This window comes from Strix aluco, chromosome 2 (assembly GCF_031877795.1).
Source record: "Strix aluco isolate bStrAlu1 chromosome 2, bStrAlu1.hap1, whole genome shotgun sequence".
Classification (NCBI taxonomy): domain Eukaryota; kingdom Metazoa; phylum Chordata; class Aves; order Strigiformes; family Strigidae; genus Strix; species Strix aluco.
Window position 1 is genome coordinate 115,369,613 of NC_133932.1, and position 23,418 is coordinate 115,393,030.

The 23,418-nt window shown below is 40.2% G+C and overlaps 1 protein-coding gene across 8 annotated transcripts in view; it reads left to right on the forward strand.

The window, feature by feature from the left end:
- Positions 1-23,418, forward strand: part of LNX2 (ligand of numb-protein X 2) — a 59,938-nt gene that overhangs the window by 3,363 nt on the left and 33,157 nt on the right. For 2 of the 8 annotated variants that reach the window (XM_074815928.1, XM_074815927.1), the window contains 2 exons: positions 725-916; positions 1,362-1,471. The exons of 2 other annotated variants lie outside the window; for them this stretch is intronic. The gene's annotated coding sequence lies outside the window, so the exon portion shown is untranslated. Of the gene's footprint in view, positions 1-724; positions 917-1,361; positions 1,472-17,511; positions 17,761-20,815; positions 21,073-23,418 lie in introns of those variants that run through there. 4 more of the 8 variants (XM_074815929.1, XM_074815931.1, XM_074815933.1 and 1 more) reach the window with 4 other exon arrangements.

Genomic DNA, 23,418 nt, shown 5'->3' on the forward strand with positions numbered 1-23,418 from the left:
TGACGTTAGCTTTACAAGTACTTTGGGGGCTGGAATCTCTTGCTGAGTCTCTCACACTGAGCTGTGAGCTAGATAGGGAAAAGAAAAGCTTAAATATGCAGTTGTTTGATATAAAGGTAACTTGTGAACATGCAAGATTTTAAATTGTTTCACATTTCTGTGATTTTTCCCACCCAATTAGTAGGAACGATTTTTATTGAAAAAATGGGACCTTGGGGTAACATAGCTCAGTATTTGCAGCCTCATTTTTGTTTTAAGTGAGCAAGTTCTGATGTTGCTCGAGGGTTGTGGTATTTTGTGAAGAATGTCTAGAATTTTCTTGCTGTCATCACAGCAAAACAGACTGAATTGGGTAAGAAAGGAATTGTGAGGCTATAAATGTGTCAACTCAATATTATATAGAAGTAAATTTTTGCCCAGGCAGAGTTGGTTTACTTTGGGTTGGAGTGATAGATGTTGCATTTTGCCTGGCTGTTTTTCCTTCATTCCACAGAGAAGAATGTGTTTTTATATTTCATTGCAGAGATTTGTCATGCTTAACCACTGTTTGATGGGTGTACAGAATTTTTACGAAGAACCCTTGTTTGTAGAGCAAAATGCAATTTGATCAAGGAGTATATCCAATATATGAACTGATCCAGTTTTAAAATGTTGTAAATGGTAGTAATAAGTAGTTCTAGATAATGACAAAGAAGGAGCTATGACTTACTAATCTTTTTTCTAGCAATAGAGCACAACAGGAAGTGGTGTGCATTGAAGGACAACCCGTGTGTGTCTGGGCAAAGGGAGGAACCCAATAGTTGCAGAAAGGCAAAGCGGGGCTTTTGGATCAGGTTGCCTGGAGTGATGTACTGCTGTCAGATTTTATTCAGCACTGTGGGGAAAAATGAGCAACAAGCTACCTACTTCTCCATTGGTATGTTCTGTGCAGTGGGAGTGATTCTGAAGTGTGCCATAGGTTGTGCTCCCCACCCAACCCCCAAGATAGCCCTGCCACTGCGTGTTCCCATGACTTTCTCCAAAGAGTTTGCACAAACCCGGTGGGAGGTGTCAGGATGCTGCCTTGTGCATTCCCGGGGGCTGGCTGATTAGAAAACAATTGGGAATAAGCACAGTTTATTATTGGGTTCAAGTCAGTGTTCCTATATGTTGACACTTTTATTGACTCCTGCAGTTGTACTCATCGTATAGATATTTTTTTTTTCCCCTTTGCATGCAATTTTTGCTTGAATTCTAGCTCTCCTCCACAGACAACCCTCTATAAATGCAGTGTCATTTTCAAAATTTTGGCCCTGAAAGGTCAAAGAATACTAGTGATGGAGGATTTAAGCTCTTACCCTTCCTGTGACTTTGTTCTTCAGATTGGTGCTAATCCTTGTTTCTGAGTTCATACATAGGAAAAAGAAAGCTTGTGCAGCAGAGGTTTTTGGCGCAACGGAGGCAAATGGAAATTCAAGCAAAGCTAACGAAGGTAAAATGTCGCTGCCTTGTGTACTGAAACCAGTTTGCGGAAAGCTGTTTTCAGTGGTTGCTATATTGTGCTCGGATAAGCTGTCGTGTTCAGCCACAGGAATGTTGTGTTTGCTTTGAAAGGACCAACCCATGGGGTTTTTTTCTGACAAAAAGCAACATTTCAGAATCTAGGCGTGTTGTGATTTTTCTGGCTATCAAGTTTTGGTTGGCATTCCTGAACAAAATCTTTATTTAAAAAAAGTCTTGGCTGGTATCAGTGAGCTGCCTTTGTTGATGCATTTTACTTTGTCATAATGTGAATGTGCTTTTGTCTGCCTACCTTGTATTATTCCCCAGATGAAATGAGCTGTATCAGCAACGTACTCTTACGGCAGTAGAATAGAGCCTATACTGGGGCTTTCTGCGGGCATAGTGATGTCATCCAAATCATTCTCCTAATTGACATCGCTACCTGCTACACCAGCAAAAGCAAAACAACAATGACAAGAAAATCCACCACTCCCACAAGGCTCTTGTCACTTTTTGACTTCAGCACAGTTGGTTCTTCCACTGCCCTCAGTCTGCAGAACAGTACATTCAAAGTCCATCTTATGACTGGGTAGCCTACATCTAGAGCAAGTCACATTTCAAGGAGGACACTGGAGATGTTAATATCTTTATGTGCCTAATGGATACTGCACTGAATATCTGCAATAGATTAAATACTTATATATGGGCCATATTAAGTTGCTTCTACATGTTTGGTGGTTAAGTTATAGGAAAAAAAAATCAGTTAACAACTGTTGCCACTTCATGCAGAGTAAGACGCCTTATTGTTACTTCCAGGTTCATGCATTTATTTACCAACAGCCCACCCTTCCTTGTGGGTTCTTGTCTCTTTTTATTAGATCTGTTCCCCTGCCCCATATAATTGTCTTCTATATTTTTTTTATCAAACTTGTTTGTAACCAGACTGAAATAACTGTAAGTGATACATCACAAGACCACATAGAGCTTAATGTGCTGTATAAACTTTCTGGTCATGTTCAAAGAGTTTGCTATAAACCCTGTTCTGATCATGGAGCTGTAACTACCTTTGGTGCAGTATGTATGCGCCATAGCTATCATCCAAACCCCTGCCCCTCCCTGGGGCTGCCCTGACTGTTAATTGAAGTAACTTGGTTTTTAAACTTTTAAAAAACTTCTTCAGTCAAGCCCCTTCTGGAGCAGGTTGATGAGGATTTCCTTCTGTCCGGCCTCTTTTTCCTGTTTTTATGTCTTGTTTGCTCTAGAGGGGTTTTCTCAGCCGTTTATTGTTACTGACAGAGGCTAATGAAGGCTCACCCAGTGAATTAGTGAAATAGTTCCATGTCCATGCTAGATCTTGCATTTATGTTAATTAAAAATGAGTTCAAGTCAATTCCTGGACTGTTTTTACAAGTAGTCCATTACTAAGCTGTCATTGCTGCTTCTAATGAAGATTGAAGCTTTAAAAATCACAGGGTTTCCTACCTTATACTAAACCAGTATAAAATGCTGTTTGTTCAGCCTTCAGAATTTAGGTTCACTTCTTAACTGTTTTAATTCCTTTTAAATGCCAAAGGTAAAGCTAATGTCACACGGGTTATATTAGGGTAAATATACAGATATGTTTGTGTACTTGTGGATCTGTTGTGCATTTCATCTGAATGTCTTAAAAAGGTATGTAAGTTAGATCTTTACATGTGCATTACAAAACTTCATAAGAATTCAGCAACAACCGCCAAATGTGTTTCTTTTTTGAATCACCGGTAAAAAAAGGTATCTTTCTACTTTGTCTGGCAAAATAGCTGCTTTTCATTCCTCTTATCTGAGGGATGGCTCAGCATGTTTGTTCAGCGCTGATACCTTTATATTCTATAGCTTCCGAGACGTGTCTGTCTGATACCATACGTGTTGTTATGATATGTGGAAGTGACATGAGCTGAACTAGGCTTCACTGCATGCACAGCAGCAAATATACCTGTTGTGGTGTATTTATACAGTGTGGGCGTGATCCTGCGTAAATAATACTTGCAGTTTTAGTTGTAGGGAGTTTTTTTTCCCACTTCGAAATCCATTTTGACTGATAGCTGCAGACTTATCTATTGACTGTGGCTCTCCTGCTTTCTGCAGGGAAAATAACTTTCTGGTGAAGCAAAAATGAAGGTGATTCAGTGGTGGTAAAAAGGAGAATCAGCAGCACAGCTTGTCTGTGCACTTGACCTGAGCTGTCTTGCCATGTAAGCAGAAAAAGAGAATCTATGGGAAAATTAACACTAAAGTGAGCGGTAATGCAGAATTTTGGGTTACTGGAGTGTGAAATGAAACTGTTACAGTTCCTTCTTCTGCAGTAAGGGATGTGTGCCACTGACTAGAGAAATGCTGTAGAACTGTAATGTTTTCCTAAGTCATATTTTGAAAAGTTTGCAAAGCTGTGAAGCCAGGAAATGTTCATAATTAAGTGTCATGCTGTTATGAATTGGAAGATATTTGATGAAGAACTTCTGGGTACAGCTTGACATGTTGCCTCCTGCAAATGATCAGAACCATATGGATTTCACAAGAGGTATCGTTTGTCTTTAAGTCTCAAGTTTAGTGAAGGCAACTTATTTCACACAGTAATGTCAACATTGTGCTGCAATGTTGGTTTGTTTTGGGTTTTTTTTGCCTCAAAGGGTCAAAGAGGAAAGATTTCTGCTTTAGCTGCGATAGTGACTTTGAGGATAAAGAAGATAGTTTGTTCTAAAGCATTGATATAGGTGAGGCTGTGTGTACCTGAAAACCTGCTGAGCAGGTTAAGTTGAAATGCAGGAAAGAAGGGGTTTCACTACAATGCACCCACACGTTAAGAGCAGTTGCTATGCCGTATATGCTATTTTTCAGATGATGTATCACATGGTGAGTCCTATTTAGCCATCCTTACAGCTTGACTGTACAATTGGATCTGCAGTGGTGACTCCATGGAGTCCTTTGTGGGTGTGAGAGTCCTTCTGCAGGCTTCTGCTCCCAAGGAAGTCACTGAATTCACCACAGCTGTGATGATGGTTATAGCAAAGCATCCCTTCTTTGCTAGGGCTCAATTGCTGCTGGTACAAATCTGGTTAACACTCTACTTGTCATTGAACTTACTTTACATATATGTGTGTATATATGAAATTAAATTCTATCTGTGAATAAATGAAAAGGTATAAAAAGGAGGAAAACAAACCCTGTACTTATTCTTTTCTTTCAACAATTTTTTTGCTCTCCTTTCTTTCTTTTCAGATCTTAAGTTAGAGATCCTTCCACATTTAGCTCATAGGTAAAGACATTATAGAAGTCTGATCCAGTATGTTTTTACCAACTTAATTATTGGTCAAGTCTGTAGTTTTTGCTTTTACTTCTTAGTTGTGGAGTAACTTTATTCTTCTGGTGCTGTCAGCAGTTACAGTGAGGAGCTTCAATAATGTATAATGTGAAGTTCTGTATAAATATTAATGATTATCAACATTGATTATAGAAAATGTCTTAAACGCCTCATAAATTGCCACAAAAAAAGTTCGGAAAACAGTAAATGAGTGATGGAAAAATAATAACATTCATAAGATAGAAGGAGTTATTGTCTTAATTTTCCAGCTGATGAGTAGGTGCATATAAAAAGACAGACATCAGATTGCTTTTGCTATCATGATGTATTTTTCTGTAGTCCAGAGGTTAAGTTCTGTCCTTATTTAATAAATTTACTCAGTTTTCTGTAATTAACCTGCTTCTCAAATTTGAAATAAAATGGAAGCAATCAAAAAAAGGTAGAATAACCAATACTTTAATCAGAGACTACAACTGTATTTAAATATATTTATTTATAAAATTGCGTTTAAATAGATTGATAAAGCTCTCTATTGGAAAAAATGCTCTGCCTTAGCATGAATTGAAGAGGATTAGGATTTAATAAAGTGCATTACTGTTTTCTGTTTGAGGGGGAAAATATTTTCCCCCAAGGTTTTGTTTTTAAAACTACCATCTTTCTTCCCAGATGTTCTCATATACATTCTGCATTGTTTTAAAACAACTCTAATCTTTAATACGATTATCTATAAACTTCCTTTGTTTACTGAGGGATTTTTTCAGATTACCAAATCATTTTATATACAAATCCTTCTTTTCTTGGTGCATACCGTAAGTCTCCATTGCATGCCGGAGGCGGTGCCCCAAATGAAGCTGACATCAATTATTTATGATTAGTCTCTGCACACTGGGAAGTGAAATCGAGTCTCTGGTCTCAATTCATGGTTTGTTTCAAACATAGGGTAATAAGAGCAGGTGCAGGGAGGCACCGGAGCATGTGCATTGATTTGCAGCATAAGTATAGACAAATTAGTTAAATTTATGTGGGATTGAGAAGAGAAGATGGTTGGAGCTGAAGTCGTCATGTGCTTTTAAAGAACTTAGTCAATATGTTTTCCTGGCACCCATATACCAAAATGAGAGGAGCTATTTTCTCTCATCATGGTGGTGATGTTTCATTACACAGGGGCATGGGATAGCACTTAACAGGAGGGAAGAGTCCTTCCATCCCAATTCTCCATCCCACCTAAGTGCGGCCTGATCTGATTTGCTCTGACTCCATCACACTTCACAAGCTAAAATTGTACTCCATATTTCTCGTGCACCAAAAACTTCCTTTCAGTGGGGTTTTTTAAATGTGAAATCAAGCAATGTAACATTGGAAATTTGCTTGTGCACCCTTCCTGCTACTCCCTTTTGTGTCCGTCCTTTGCACGGGACTGGGCTGCTGGGGAGAAAAACATCTGAACAGAAACCAGCAACTGGGTTACGACACAAGTCTAGGAGGGGTGGGGAAAACTGAAAGGCAGTGGCTAAGATGAAAAGTGGCATTTCTTAATTTTGTAAATTACCTTGCAACATGAATCATCATGTTTTAACATTGCTAGTGTAATTTTTGACATTTTTTAAATGACTGCAACAGTTGCAGCAACTACATAATTAGTAAAGTCCTTACTGTTTGTGAGGTTTAGAGGGAGCTGGCAATACTGCCTGAGCTACAAGACAGCTCAGAGACAGAAAACTTATTATCGTATAGAGGAAAAGTAGTCTGCCTGCTTTTTTTCAGAGGACAAAACGATCAGTGAGGATTTGGGTCCAGCCAGGTTTCCTCCACTGCAAGTTCTTTCCAATGCTGGCAGCCTCTGGCGGGTCCAGCTGCCTGGGTTTCCCTGCAAAGCATTTGCTCTTGGGGATTGTTTTGGCAAGCTGCCTTCAGGCTTTCTGAAGAACAGACAAAAGAAGGGAAATATAAATTTTTTTCAAAACCCAGTGTGGAATTTCTTGGGACAGAGCAAGCTGTGCAGGCACATGAGGATTTTTCATGTTTGAAGTTGTCAGAACCTTTCATAGAGAAAAAGGTCAGATGAGAATACAGGAGCCTCATGTTTCCCCATCAGGACTGCCCCTCCATCCTCCGGATGCAGGAGTTAAAACTCCAAATGTGGTAGGAAGAAGTAAGAAGTAAGCAAAAGAGGATGCATCTTCAAAGGACGAATCAGTGCGGTGAGAACTTCCCTTACTGGCAAAAGCCTGAGTAAGCAGGTGGGGCTGGCAGTGTGCCCTGAAGGTTAATGCAGTCGGTAGCCAAGCCGGAGGGGGAGGCGAAGTCCTCCCTTCTGCCAGGGTTCTCAAGAAAGATGCTCTGAGAAGGCTTCTGGCTGCTGCCTCTCATTTCACCTTGGGTGCTGGGAGAATGAAATGATAGCTAGGAATGAGACAATGCAAGGCTAAAAAAAAAAAAAAAATCAATATATATAGTATCGATGGCATTTAGAACCATGTTGTTTTCTTTGGTGGGCTCTAAGCAGCAGCAGGGCCAGTGTTTCATTTCTTCTGCAGCTCAGCTGCCCCGGTGGGCTCAGAGGCTGCCATCTGCCTTCCCAACCACCCAAGCTGCCCACTGCGCTGCCCACTGCACTAGCTGAGGTTTTATGGTGACTCTGAGGCTCTTCCTGGATGTCAAGTCTATATTGGAGAAATACTGCCAATTTTTTTTAGCGCTAATGCAGGAGAGGTCTAGCTGAGCACAGAGACACTGATATTGTTAATTTTCCAGGCTGTTGCTATCTTACTCTGAGCTGTCCCTAGACATCCTCACCATTTGATGTTTCTTCTCTAATGGCATGAGCCACGATGTCATAATATTCAAAATCAAATGTACCAGAAAATATAATAAATTAGAGTTGGGCTAGCAGAGTAATTGAAGAATAAACTGAATTTTAAACAACACAAGATTGTGTTATGAACTGATTGCTATGCACAAAATGTACCAGAGGAGTGTGACTTCATGTAGATTTACTATTGATGGCAGCATTTCCTAGATTGCTACTGGTAATAAAGAAATGAAAACGGTTTGAACTTCTGAGTTAGTACCACAACATAATATTGCAGCAAAGGAGAAGTACCATTGTAGTTACGCTGCAAAGTAATTCTGGAAGAAAAATTTTCTCAGTGCTTTATTTATTTATTTATTTAAGAGGTTTACATGTATTTAGCAATTCTGGAGTTTATAAAGCCACAAAGTGAATGCAGGCTTTGGCGTGGAAAGAACTAAATTTGTCCTCAACTCCTAATGTAATTCTTCTATAAGAAATTACTTGGGAAATATAGCAGTAGAATGAATTCCTCTCAATTCAGACAATTGAGTTTAAGGACATTTGGTGTCCTTAAGGAATTGTAAGGTTGTTTGCCAGGTCCTGTGCAGAGGCGTTGGTGTTGAGGTAAGTCGAGGTGCTGATGTGCATAGGAACCTGAAAAATGGTATTTTATTTTCTAGTCATCCTAATTTTGAGAATACAAAGGAAATTTTGTAACGATGAGATTTTTGGCGGCAATAATTCAAGCTTAAGGCAGGACTGCCACTTCCAAAATTATGTTCTGTGGTGAAAAATGGGCAAATGGAAGGGCTGTTCAGTGGTAGAAATCAAACATAAGCCGCCTTTGGTGTCAGGGAGGGCAGGAAGGCAGAAAAGCAATATTTCTTCACTGAACGAATCTAATTTTGTAGTGATAAGTAGTATGATTTGTTTAGGTGAATACTTAAAAGTTGTATTTAAACATGAAATGTTATTGTTTATTATTCTTGTAAAATCTAAATAAGGTTCTTTACCAGGAATGGTGATGAAATACATTTGATTTTTAAACTAATTTTATAAAATAGTGAAGAAAAGCAGCTCTTGTGAGTTAAATACTTGAATATATACAGTAAGCATTAGCATTATTTAACTAATTCAAAGTGCTGTTAAATCCCTTGATTTAAATTACTTCACTGTGCCATGACCTAATGAAAGCAGAAATTAATCTAGAAGATGCAATTAATAAACTACTTACATTCCCCGTGTAGTATTTAAAATGATTTATTTTTCTGTGTGTATTTTGATCACTTAATAACTTATCTCCTCTCATTCATCCCGAGTCTCCATAGAAGTGGGCTCAGGGATCACCAGGAGGCAGGAGGGACGCGGTCTGGCTGCTGCCTGCCCCTCCAGGCTGCCTGGGGAAATAGTAAGGGCCAGTTTCATAAACGAGCCTCAGACCACCACAGCTCTGGCTTTTCAAACTTGTGTAGCAGAAAACTTGGGAGAATGGTGTTATAAAGGAAAAAAAAAAATCTGCCTATCAGTAGGGGAAAACAGGCAATATTTAACCCGTAGGGATTCCTACAAGCAGGTTTTGAGGATGGTCATCTTCAAGATCTGATATTTCTGCTCTCTTCGGTGGCAAGTTCTGATATTTTGTGAAAAATTCAGAGTTGAATTTTCACTGAAGTGTAAAATTCAGAGCTCTCCTGTGCTACGGAGGCCTCCCTGTTCCTTTTCCCCTGTCCCGCATCGCAAGTGACTTTGAGTTACACAAACACGGTTTATCTTTGAGAGCTTTCCCCAGTGGGACATGACACTTGTAACAAATATTTGTATGATTAAGCCTTTCTGTAGCTGTGGTCAGTCTCCTTTCTAATGCTTGCTACCTAGTTAACGTAGCATATGAAGTCTGTGTACTATGAATGTGCTCTTGCGGCAGGTAAGATCACTTGAGAAACCTCTAGTGCAGGTGTTAGGGAGGAATATGATGGGTAAATGTAGTTCTTTCAAAGAGTTGTGGAGCATTGTTTTCTTTCAAAATATGTTAATGGCATGGAAAAAGGCAAGTGTTTCTGATAAAGTTTATTGCAATAGTAAACGTTAGAAACAAGTCAGCAGTATTGAGCAGTCCAGATTGTTTTGGAAGCTGCAGGCAGTTGAATGATAGATTACAGTTTAAGCAGTATATTTCTATAACATTTGGAAGCAGAAAATCTAAACCATTTTCACAGAGGGAATGCATCCTGGAAACGTGCAGCAGTCGTCATGATTAACCATTGGAAGGCAGCTCTGTGTTCCATCCTGCAGTAAGAGTCCTTTGAGGAAGGGGTATGTAAGGGAGTGTTAACAATGTGCTGTTGCTGGGGTATGGGGCACAGGTGGTACCTGGGACCTGCCGGTTTCTGATGTGAATGCTCTTGAAGAGTTAACACGTGAAAGCTGGAAAGACTTTTTTTTTTTTTTAAAAAAAAAGAGTTACAAAAATTATTAAAGGCTGCTTTATGGTATTTATTCAAGAACATCTAATTGGTAAATAAACCGTAATGCATAAAAATAATGGGAGGTTTCATCATTTTAAAGAGATGTTTACATATCTGGTGGCATTGCTGACAGGCAGCTAATACGGCTAGGTAGGCCTGGTAATGGTTTGCTACAGACTGAGTAAATATAATAAACACTTAATAATGGGAAACCCTCAGGAACAGTAAACATGACTAGCTAATACCAATAAGTAAAGATTTCACTGTTGGGTGCAAAATTGCATAAATGTGTATTTAATGCGTACACGCAAACTAATAGCTTCAGCTAGATACATCGTACAGCGATGCTGCTGGGATCAATGCTTAATGGTACAATTTCTATTAAGGTATGCTTTTCCTGTAGTAGGTGGGCAGGGAGCCAATGCTATGTAAAGTCACTGATGTCATCCCAGGGCTGCTGATAGAGGGGACATGTGGGACCAGAGACCCTGAGACTGATGTACGAGGCAGCCGCATCCATCCTTACATGCCACTGCTGCTGTGGTGTCGGACCGCAGAGGTTCATTTTATGGGATGTTGTTGAGTCCTGTAAGGAAAGTCTTTTAGTCTGTCAAGCAGCTTTCCAGTGGAGACTGCTATGCTTGAAGAAAGTCTCTTCAGTCTGTTATTTTAAATGTATGCCCCAAAGCAGGTATAAATGAATGCTCCTAGTGTGTCCATTAGACAGCTCATAAATTCAGATGGTGCTCTGTTTCATGCTCAGTCAAATAGACTTTGGTGGCTGTAATGCAGCAACACAAAGGCATTTTGAGTTTTGTGAATGCAACAAGGAATATCAATTCAGTTCAGCTTTATCCATGAAAAGTCCCATGAAAAAAATGAGTAGGAGCCTTTCATGTGTTTCGCTACATTGTTTTCCTACCTTGATAAAAATTGCTTCTCTTCAGCTTTAATAAAGTATTTAGTAACTGGAGCGAAGCTTTCCCACATGAAGGAAAAGGGTGAGAAACTGCCAAATGAGTTTACAGGATCATCAACAGAAATATTTCATGGGGGCTTACAGAGGATCCTTTTGTATGGAAGTGGGAGAACTAAAGATATAAACTAAGTCCCTACATGAGACGATAGTTTGTTTGAAGTGGCATACCAATAAAATTGCTTTTTTCCTCCCAGCTCTTCTGCGTTTTTGAAGAGAGCATGGAAAAACCCCATCAAAAGGGTTCATAAAGGTTAAGACCTTTATGGTTGTCAGTGACTTTGAGGTTCTTAAATAAAGGCATTAAATAAGTGGAATATAGAGTGACTATATCATGGGCAGTACGTTGTTCTGTCACACCTTACAAAGTTAAAAATGTCATGAGTTCAGAACATGTTTCCTCATATTTATGCACAACATAGAACAGCACAATTGCTCAGCTAAATAAACAGGACATTTTCAATTATAAGGTGCCATTACCTTTGTGTGTTCTTGTCATTTATGACATCAGTGGGTGGTTAATTAAATTGCTCCTTTGGACTCTTCAGAAGGCTGTGTATTAATTGTATTTTAGTGGTGGTATGCACATTGCTCAATGTTTTAATGTGAGTAAAAGTTGTTTACCTCTTCCTTTGGAAATAGTTTTTTTTTTTTTTTCTTGAGGTTAGTATAATATGGGGCTTTGTGGTGGGTTTTCTTTATTTCCAGTAAAATCTCATTATTCAGCTTCTCATTGCAATCATGTGGTATGTTTAGTTGAAATCAAATCTTAAAATCATAATTTTCCTGCTGTAAAGCACTGCTAAAACTGCGGAGCCTGTGTGCTAAACCCCATGTTGATGGAGGGAATAGGTTATCGCTCAGGAGAATGTGCTTCCTTCAGCCATTTGGGACTTTTGAAGACGTGGCTCCTGAAGGCAGTTTTGGGGCTCAGACCCAGAATTTTGATTCAGCCCATTGACTGAGCAGACAGATCCTGACTGTCGTCCTCCACCTTCATCTGTAGTGAGAGCAGTGCTGGTGTTTGGGGCTTCGGAGGGAACCTTGTGGCTGCAGAGCTGGGCTGGGCAGCAACTTCCGTGTGGCACGAGGGCTCTGCTTTTACCCCCTTCCTTTACTGTATGGCATTTCACCACACCATTTCACAGTACAGCTAAGATCCCCATGTTAAAAATCTTGATATCTTAGAAAATGCCATTTCCAGACATGACTTTCTTTTTATTGTAATTAATGACACTTGTGTGCTAGAGGAAGCCCACGTAGGTGTAGTACTGGTGTGTTGGCAGAGGAACTCTGTAGTCAGGATTGGCTTATATTTGTTCTCCAAATGAAATGGTGTATTACAGGCAAATGCTCAAATCCAAAGACAACGCCTCCAGCCTAGCATAAATATCATTGGCATCATCATTTTAGTGCTGCTGGAAATGTCTCTAGCAGAGGTCAAAAGTTTCCATAGTGCTCTCTAGGTCTTTGAAATATCATTGCAGGCTTTATCTCACAGAAGAGAGCAGAATGGGCCTTGCTTCTGATCAGACAATTTAGTAAACTGGTCTGGTGACCTCAAGAGGGGTGATGTCTTGTCTAGGCTGTGCAGCTCTCCTATGAACCAGAAGAACATCAGTCCTCTTCATTATGCTGTTTATCCAAGCCTGTTTGTTTAAGACCATGTCAAGCCGAGAAGAGTCAAGAAAAACAGTTTGGGTACTTTTTCAGATGGGTAACTTACTTTGCAATCATGTTTTCTCAAGTGGAGGATGGTATAAAGACCACCCTGAAGTCTTCTGAAGCATCCACTGAGACCTCAAACTGAACCCTTTGCTGCTGCAACATACTTGTCTACTGCTGATTTATAGTGGTGTTTGTAGGTTTAGGGTTTTGTTTTTCATCCACTTTATGGAACTAAATGAAGGGAGAGGACAGTGTCTTGAGGGATATAGTGGTTATCACATTTAGCCGGCTGTAGACTTTCCTGCATGTCATTTGTGTTATGTCCAGTATAATGGAAAAGTAATAACTAAGTATTCAATTTGAAAGTGGAATTATTGCAGTCCAATATACTGGACTTTATAAAAGCTGCTGTGGTTTGTAGTTTGTGAGTCTGCATATATGCAGTATATCGAGTATTCAAAAAGCCAGGAAGTTAGTTAATTTCAAAGAAAAACAGAATACCTTTTTTTTTTTTTCCTTCTTCTTCTTTTTCAATTGACAAAAGCAGAGTAATTTCAGGATATAAAACTGACTTTCTGCACTGAATACCCCTCTAGTATTGAGCTCCTGAATTATAAAACTATACAGAATTTGAGACTTTTTCAGAAAGTATATGCAGTTTCGAGAACAGTTTCAACATTTCATTTTAATTTTCTTTTTTTAAAAGCAGAATTTTCTTCAATAGAAGAGAGGAGGAAAGAAAAATAATGTTGTATAATCCAATTTGTTGTTTTTCTTGCTTTACATAATATTCATAGCATGTGGAGAGCATGACAGAGACTTGAAATGTCCTGTATGTGTTGCAAAGCCACTATATACATGGAGTTATTTAAGTATTCCTGTGTGTTTGAAACCCACACATGCTTGCCGGGTGTGCTTACAAAACTGTGATGCGCTAGATGTAGTAGTACTGTTTCATTATGCATTCATGAGAAATTGCTTGGGACATTTTAGCCTGCTGTTAATGTTAGGTTTAGGATTTGAAAAGGACACAGTGTCAGTAAGCGCCTGCAGATCTTTTATGCTGGCTTCTGCTTCGGTTAGTATTTACTGAGCCACAGTTATTAGGGCTTCACTTGTATTTGTGTGAGGTTAGGTGATTAGATGAATTTACTGCTTTAAGTAAATCAAACCCTGAGAGCTGCTTAGTGGTTATAGGAGGGGCTGGTCCTGTTTTTAATTACCCACCGGTGAATTAATTTGTGTATACCAGCATGCCAACAACCTTTTTCCTTGAAGTTCCCTGTTGTCATGTGATATCCCCTCCTCCAGGAGAACAACAGTATTTTCTTCTTTTCCTTTATGTTGGGCAGGTATGCTGTGCTCCCTCCTCGCCTCCGCTGGGATGGAAGGGTAAGAAATGTAGGCTAAAAAGGTGATGAAGGGAAGGGGCTGTCATGCTCTGTGTTGTGGGTTTTATAACATATCCTCAGTGCTGGCTGCTGGGGAATTGTACCTGGGTGTTTCTGGGGCTCCGCTCGGCATTTTAAAGATGCTCTTCTTCAGAGGCTGGGCGCCGAGTGCTTAATTGCAGGTTAGACCCTGTGATGAGAATTACAAACAAGAAACGAAGGGAATGCTTTCAATTCAGCTTGTTTCAAATGCATAGACTATTCTAACCCAAAGTGTAAAGTGAATCTCTCTTGAATTAGCTGGTTTGTGCTTTTGTTTTCTTTTTTTTTGCATTTCTCTTTCTGAGGGTTTTTCCTAAATTATATGGTTCTCTGATATGTTGTATTTAACAGGTTGATGCTTTGCAAAACGTTGTGGTCAGGAATCTAAATTTCACTTGCATGAATACAAAGGCTCTTTCTGGTGATTTGCATGTAGGTATATGAATTTTTAAAGATAAAGAAATTTTAGCTTTGCTCAGTTGTAAAATTCAAGTTTAAAAAACACATTTCATGAATGACGTGAGATTTCTGACATCTTTGTAGTCAGAAGGTGAGAAAGGAGAAGTCAAATGAAAGGAAACATTTACACTGATATAAGCAGAGGTCAGTGTACATTCTGGCTGAAATTAAACCAGCATCCTCCTTTCTCATGGCTATTTGTATTATTTATAAATGCATGAGATGTGTATCGAGAGGGTGGCTGGGAAGTAAGCTCTTAAATGCGAAAGCTCTTTGGTCTCCTAGGATACGTGTGTAGTAATAGTTGTACAGTTATCCATAAGGTTTTCCAATAGGCAAAAACTAGTAAACTTCCAGGTAGCCTTTATAACCACCTTGCAAAAAAGGCTTCACATTTCATTGTGCAGTGCGTGCAAACTTTAAGTAACACAAGTTCTCTGGTTAAGACTTTTTTAAAGCCAAAAAGGGAGGATATACTTCTGAAAAACAGAACGAGAAACAGAAGATCATTCATGCATTTGTTTCTTTTTACTAAATCTGTTTTCAGGACTTCTTGTTAGACAAAATAAAAATTAAGAGCTCTAGTGTGTAGGTATTTTGAAATAACTGTATTTAATGTTTTCAAGTGGAAATGTTTGTCCCAGAAGAATTAATTCCTGTTTCACTGTTTTACCAGGATTTGAGAAGGGGAAGGAGGGAAAGAGAAAAAATGGGAGAGCAAGTGAGGCATCAGGTCTGGCTGTTAGGAGGGTTTTTTAATTAAAGATTTGAAATTGTTGATGAGGTTCAGTGGTTTTGTTTGAATATTTTCTTACCCTAAGCATACTGTGTACCACTGTTTACAGTAATGATTTGGGACAAGGTTTTATAGCTAGTTCATTGCATGCTTTGACCCCCAGTTTGCAGCTAAATAGGAATCTCTGAACCAAAGCATCCCCTCGGTTACATTCATAAGTCTGAAAACAGTCAGGAGGACAATGGAGAACGTGGGTCTCCAGCCAGCCAGAGTCCCAGCAGATGCGCTGTTCTCCAAATCCAGCATCCAAAAAAAATCCGTCTTTTATTGCATATGGGGAAGGTGCAGTGATTTATTTTCATTTACTTAGTGAAAAAAACCAAGATTTTTTGTAAACCCTTTTAGCTTTATATTTACTTCCATTTAGTAGTAGGGATTGGCTGAAGCTAAAGCAACACAACATGCTTTAACAACAAAATAAGTATCAGTTCAGAATTTAACCTTACTGAAACTTCATGTTCAGTTAAACCGGTCTGTATGGACAAGCAGTAAATCCGAGTTCATATATTTCCAGTTCTGAAGTTTATAAAGGGAAATGTATGCAAATTACCCCTTTTAGACAAAGTATTCTCTATTATTGTGGTAACTTTCTAGTGTAACTTCTCAGTTCTGTGAAAGGTTTTACCTTTTCCATCTTAAAAATTGTTCAGCTAGGATGGCCTTCTCAGGACTCCTTCCCTTTTCCTATATGTTTTCTTTACGTTCGCTCAATATATGGAGGCAGACTGGTTGCCTGGGATTTTATTTATTGTTTCTGTGTTATCATCCCATATGAGTGGTAATAAGAGACAGTATTGCTTGTAGTTGAGTATACTGCTTTTAAAATAAGATGTCTCCTTTGAATGAAAATCTCATCATGTTCTTGACTGCCCTTTCTGGTTTCCAGATTGCACTCAGAAAGGGTAGGATGAAGGCTTTTAATTACCCTGTTTGCCTAGCTCTTGGTTCATTAAATTGGATTTATTAGCTTTTTAACTCAAAAGCAGTGAAAATCAAGGCTGTTTCTTGTATTTAACAGTTCTTTACAGAAATGTGAAAAGTAGTTTTTTTTGACCCAAATGTCTGTGTCTAGCTGGAAACTAATAACTGCAGAACAGGCTTTTTTTTTTTTTTCTTCTGTGGGTTCCCTCATACTCCTCTATACTACATGCTTGATGCAGAAGGGATACCTCATTTTCTGAGTATTCCTTAGCTTTTTAGCAACTCTGCCAGGTGAAGATGACTTGTGGCATAGTCTCTTTGACCCACTAGACCCTGTTCCTATGAGCCGCTGGACTGCTCTGAACTTGGTAGTAAGTTTGAGTCATTTCTTACAAGATCTGGATTTTATGAACTGGCAGTTTGCAGGTGAACTTCTGAGTAATTCCTTGAATCCCTGTTCTTGCTGTTAGGAGCGGAGAAGCTTGGAAATATGTTATTTCCAAATAGTCCATTGCATGCTAGTGCCTTTGCATTAAACTAACCTGGCCTTACCAACACTGCTGCTTCTTCTGTACGAAGGGTAGGCAGGTATCTACAGCAGCCCAGGACCTTCTGCAGCATTTTTGAGGTCTCATCATCTTTGTGCACAGCACTGCTCCCTTTTCGTGAAAAAGAGATATATTCCATGGGAATGTGAGTCTTCATCGCAGAGACAGCATAATCTTTTGGATTCATTTGCACAGCTCCCAGTACAGTAGAAACATTGTCTGTGATGGTTTCTGGCTCCTCGACAATATAGCAATTAAAAAAAAAGGTTTATAAAGTTTAAAAAATGTTTCACCTAAGTATTTGGCATAAAATATGCGAAAGTGTTTGGCATGGGTTAGGAGTAAAAAAAAATAGTATGGAAATAAATGAGAGTTAGAATTTTTTTATGTCTGTGAACCTAACGTAACTTGTTGAGAAGTGCTTGGTTTGGGAAAATGAGCGTTGTGGTTAGGGAATGCAAAGATGATGGGTACTCGGGAGGCTGAATCTTCTGCCTCTTAAAGACCTTTTTCCAAAAGCAATGCTAATGAAGTAATATTCTTCAAAGCAAGACTGGTATTTTAAGAGCTAGCTCTTTAGGGTTGAATACATAGAATAAATGAGGAAGTGAAAATTGTATCATCCCCCACAGAATCTCAAATGCAAAGTTTCACCGTGCTGAGAAGAGATTGGACAGGGAGGAGGAGGAGGAGAAGGTTGGCTACTTCCCAATGTAGCATGCTTCTGTCAGCCTTTATTGCTGGAACCCTTTTGACCATGAATACAGAAAAGTGGTGCCTGAAGTTAGGAATCTGAACGTCCTACCTGCTGGGGCTCTTCAGCACATCGCTCCTTTTCCACCCTCTTTCCAAAAAGTAGTGATCCAGAATTCCCTACTGATGTGAGTAAATGTCTTCTATATGTTTTGCAAATTCATGACTTAAGTATCTGAGATCTGAAATACATTTTTCTTTCATAATTTTAGGACTTTGTTTTTTTAACAACTCAGCTTTTTTTTTGCTAGACGAGCATATTGGTCAGAGCCCTGATGCTTTCCCACCCCAGCAAACTTCTCCTGACCCCTGTTTCCTTTGGGACAAGTAGTCTTCTCTGAGCACTTAACCTTCTTCTACTTTTATTGGACAGTTTTATTCTAGTTTATTTATAGTTATATATATTAATATATCTGTTACATATAATTTCTGCGTATGGCTACCGGTGTGGTATTTTACATAGGTGCTACCACTCACATGTCTTTTTTTTTTTTCTTTGATTTTATTTTAATTTGTACTACTCACTTAGAAGGTAATGATTTTCATTTGTCTGCCTTTGTTTAGGAATCTTACTTTTTTAGACAAAGAGAACAAGACTACCAAGGAAGGTGGCCAGAAATGCTGTAACAGCAGTTCAGCACTCACTCCTCCATATTATTCATTCTGCAAGGGGGAAGTAGAAGATTGCCGCAGTATTTAGACCCTGTCACTCATTTGAGCAGGACCTGTTGGCCTACTGTGTGTTGCTATGCATCTTTACTAACATTTTCACTTGAATCTTGAAGGACTGTTTTTCAACAGTGCTGCTACTGAAGTAGTTTCTTTCTGAGAGCACTAACAGGATTCACAGGACACACTGCAGCAAGCCAAACTTTGCACCTCAGGCAGATAAATAACTGCACTATAAAAGCCTCCCTATACAATAGGTGCTGAAATTCTGGTTTTTTAAATATATTTATATATATACTTAACATGCAGTCAGCCAAGCTAATAGGGAAAGTCATTGAAATAAACAACTAGCAAACATGGTTAGGGGATAGAGAAATGTTTTAGGAAAAATGTTTGGGGTTTCTTGTTGGTTTTTTTGTCATTCAACAAATGTTGCCTCCACTCTTTCTTGGTGGCTCTGGAATTACAAGGGCTGAATTGGAGAATATATGATTCCTACAGTTGGACTAAAAACATATGCAGTGCTGTCTTTGCTTCCATATTCTTTGTTAAATCTGTATAACCAGACTTGACTTTACATAGTCAACTCAATGTCCACTTCCCTCTCTGAATCCTGTCTGGAGGCCCCGAATCAAGTACTAGTCTACTATATATGTAAAGACCTGTTTACATACAAAATATTTAAATGTTTTTTATTTAAGATATTTGTATATTTAAGACTACAGCTTCTAGATCTAACATGTTCTTGTTATGTAAATTCTGATGATGCATGGAGCTGTTTATTTTCAGTATCTGTGTACAGAGTACATCTATCTGAGGTATGGTACATGTACATATAGAGAAGGTCTCAGTGTAAGGTTTTTATTTTCTGACAAGTGTCCTACAAAATAATATGGGGGTATTTTGTATAAATATAAAAGAGCACGAGGACAGGTCGTGCTCTCCCTTTCCTGGGTGCTCAAAGCTGGGTCGGGCAGCTGTCTCTGTAAATAACCTTCTTACACAGATCAGAAGGAAAGTTCTCCCTGGAAATTAGGTGGAAATTAAGTTATGTACAGCAGCAAAGCAAAATGTCTTCAGCAGAGTTAATAGGGAAAGGCACGGCCATCGCCCTAAAGCATTAAGAATCAAAGAACTTGCCTTTACTGTGGAGTTAATTCAAGTGACAGCTAGCGGATGACATCCTAACATCATTCCCAGGCACAGGTGGGGCCTGCTCAGGCATGACAGTGCTTTCAGGACAAGTCACCTTTTTGCTAAGGGGTGGCTGGAGCCAGCACAGCTTTCCCTGCTCCCCGGTCATGTTCGGCTGCGGAACAAGTGGGGTGGTTTTGCAGGTGAACCAGTCACTCTGCATGCGGTACCCCTGCTCACGAGCCAGTCATGTCTCCTGGCTAATTTGGCCTGCTTGTAGGTAGCCTGAGTTAAATGCTCTTTTGACTGTGGGCTTAAGAAAGCTTTTATTTTCTTCTTTTTGGAGAGTCTTGATGTGGTGATACTTGTTTTCTTTCATTAGGAGGAAAATAAGCAGTCTCTAGGCAGGGCAGACCTGTTTAGGGGATTGCCTTAGGTCTTCAAGTGGTGCTCCTGAGCTGCCAGGATGCTGTTTGGCAGGTTGAGGCTGGAGGCTGAAGCTGCAAACCTTCTGTCTAGACCATCCTCTGCACTCTTTCTCTTGTACTTTGATGTGTCTTCCTCTGGCCGTGGGTTGTCATGGGTTCCCTGCAGCTGATGAGCACTCGCTCCCACGGAGGACTCTGCCCACTTTCCTGCAGAGCAGGGACAGTGTGTGGCTTATCATTTATCTGAGCTGTCTTTAAAGCGTGTCCTCTTGGCTCTGTCTCACATAGATATTAGAAATCCTTATTTCAAGAGAGATTGTTCTTTTTTGTTAGCTTAGTAGGAGATAGCTTCATATTTTTCATGATGTGGCTGAGCTAAAGAACTGCTTAGTAACAGCATAGCTTACCTTTCAAAATAGCTTTCCACCATCACTCAGGTTGTGGTTGACAGGGGAAACCAGCTGTAACATGTTATGCAAGGTGGCATACGCCCAAAGGAAGAGATGGAACTGGTGTTTCTCCCTGAAAATGGTTAGTCCTGCAATTTAACTACCCATAAAGTTCTTTTATCCTTCTTTCCACCCCTCCACCCCCAGGTTCTCTCTGTCATCAAAGCCATTGTGTGATTAATCCAAGTGTTGTTTCCCTGAATTTTCTCCATGCACACCTGTAGGGATGGGGGCTGGTTATACAGAAGAGCAGAAAAAGAGCTTCCTTATTTTCTTTGAATCACTTCAGCTTCTTAAAATTTGAATTAATCACATCAAATTCTCTCTGTGCATATGCAGGAAGCAGCTACATTTAATCTAGTTAAGTGTTTTCTGCTCATCCACGAAAGTCCCTGTTTCAGGGCAAAGTGCGTGGGGGAGGGCTTTCCAGAAGGTTTAGCATCTTGATGGACAGCTTTCTGCTGCCTTCATCTCTCCAAACAGAAAGGGTGTCACATATGGCAGGAGCTGGTGGACAGATTGCACTGCAGAAAATAACCATGGTGGATAAGCAAATGTTTTACTCTTTCTTGCCTTTCTCCTCTGCTCCATCAGTGAGAAGAAAGCCTTGCTAATTGTCTCCTTGCGATGGATTTTTGACTGTTGGGGTACTTTTTTTGCTCCCACTGGATATAAAATCCAACGCATTACAACACAGGTAATGAGATACTGCTTTCGTTATGTTCTTTGGAAGGAAATTTCTCTGTGGCTCTACCAGCAGGTAAGTGTGGGTTATTTTCACTTTCATTTCACTTTGCTCCTTTTTTTTTTTTTTTTTTTTTTCACTGCTGCAAAATCCCAGAAGGGATTTAGGAGCTTGTCGTACGAGGAGTGGCTGAGGGAACTAGGGTTGTTTAGTCTGGAGAAGAGGAGGCTGAGGGGAGACCTCATCGCCCTCTACAACTACCTGAAAGGAGGTTGCAGAGAGCTGGGGATGAGTCTCTTTAACCAAGTAATAAGTAATAGGACAAGAGGTAATGGCCTCAAATTGTGCTAGGGAAGGTTTAGACTAGATATTAGGAAGTATTTTTTTACAGAACAGGTAGTCAGGCGTTGGAATGGGCTGCCCAGGGAGGTGGTGGAGTCCCCATCCCTGGAGGTGTTCAAGAGGTGGGTTGACATAGCACTTAGGGATATGGTGTAGTTGGGATCTGTCAGTGGTAGGTTAACGGTTGGACTAGATGATCTTCAAGGTCCCTTCCAACCTAGATGATTCTGTGATTCTGTGAAGGAGGTTTCATGCAGAATTTTTCATATGCCCAGGTCTAAAAGTTGCAAACCTGCTTGGTTGTTGGGAGACGTGGGAGCCTCTCAAGCCCCCAGGCACTTGTCCCTCATTTTGTGGTTTCTGCAGTGGGGTGGCTTCTGACACCAAGCAGGGTTAGCCCCCAGAAACAGGCCCCTCTCTTTCCACTTAGCAGAAAATTGAATGTAGCTACAGAAAATGGATTTTCCAAATTGTAAAGGTGGCCACTGCCTCTCTTGTGAAACAGGCTGGCGGAGAAAAGTAAATGCTTGTGAGAGAGGCTTCAGGTAAGGTGGGCAGCAGCGGCTGCCATGCCTGCAGAGAAGGTGCAAGTTCAAGTTCTTTCTCCTCCAGGGGGTTCAGGCTTCCTGCAGGCCAGGAGAGCAGCCCAGCCATCCGAACCTGGGCGGCTCTCCTCTAGCTTGGCTCGTGTGTCTTGCTTCTTCCTTTTTCAGCACTCCTCTTGTTCAGTAGGAGTATGCAAAGTTTAATCTGTAGATGCATAGATGTATCTTCATTAAAGATTCATACTCTTTCTCCTTCTATTCTGATATGATTTATTGGATGTAGCTCTGTATTTGCTATAAAGAATGGGTATTTCGTTGCAGAGACCTCTGTAGGCTCACAATCCTCTCTTCCTTGTCTTGTTCGAGACTGATTTGACTAAAGTAAAGCTATTTTAATCTCCTGGTCCCAAAATAGAAGCCATTCCATTTGTGCTGTAGAAAATGGCTGCAGGATGATCTTTGCGTGTTTGAGCAAAACCTTCTGGCCACTTGTTTTATCTCCAGGCACTGTGTCCTTCTCTTTCCTCCCATCATCTCCTGGTGTCGAGCATCCCTGGGTTTGAGGTGCTAGTTTTGGGAAATTGGCATCATCCACCTTCTCTCCTGAGGATGGATGGCCTCGCATTTTCCCTCAATTTCCCCTTTCTTTACATCTCTTCATTCCCTGGTGTGATGGTTGCTTGGACCCCTAAGCCTCCGTAAGCAGCCATGGGGCAGAGAGGGCAGACATTCCTCCTGGCAGTTCCCCCCCTACCTGCAGCGTGTCTCTTACACGCCACTGTACAGTGGGGGCCCTTAACGTCTCAGCGGTAATTAAAGCCCATAGCCCCCCGTTGCCATGGAAACGCAGCACTCCACAAATACCGAATACAACTTACAGTCCTGTTAATTTTTCCAAACACTCCTTATTCTCTGGATTTAAGCAGGGTTTCATTTTGCAGCCTGGAAAAATTCATAAATACCCAGCAAGGGGAGCCCGCGTGCACGTGTTTTTTAGGATATTGCACCCCTGAGGTGGGGAAGGAAAACCATTGCCTACAACCTGTTGCCTTTGCAGCAATGATGCTACATCAGCATCTGGTGTAGGGCTGACACAGTGGCTGTGTGGGCATTGCTTTGATGGAGCAAAAAGACAAGTGCAGAGGCAAAAAAAGAATCTGTGAAGAGACGGTTTTACTGCAAGCCCAGCATTGCCTGTTTGTGGTTCAATGAAACAAATTCACTGTTCAGGCACAATTTTATTTAGTTTGAATATAAAAATTCCCATCATTCTGCTGAACGACTTAAACACGGAAAAATGTTGTTTGTTGGCACAAAAAATAGGTGTATTGATAATTGGCATGCGGTGACAGTGTGTCTGCAGCATTAGCAGAACTCTGTCCCAGTCTAATTGCTGTGCTCTGCTCATCTCTCTTAGGTTTTTTCCTGACTTTGAGTTGCCAGGTGCCATTTCTTTAACAACACTTTCGGCTGTTTGCATTTTCAAAAGAGGAAGAGTCTAACAGGATTGCTGTCTCATAAACTTGGAGTAGAA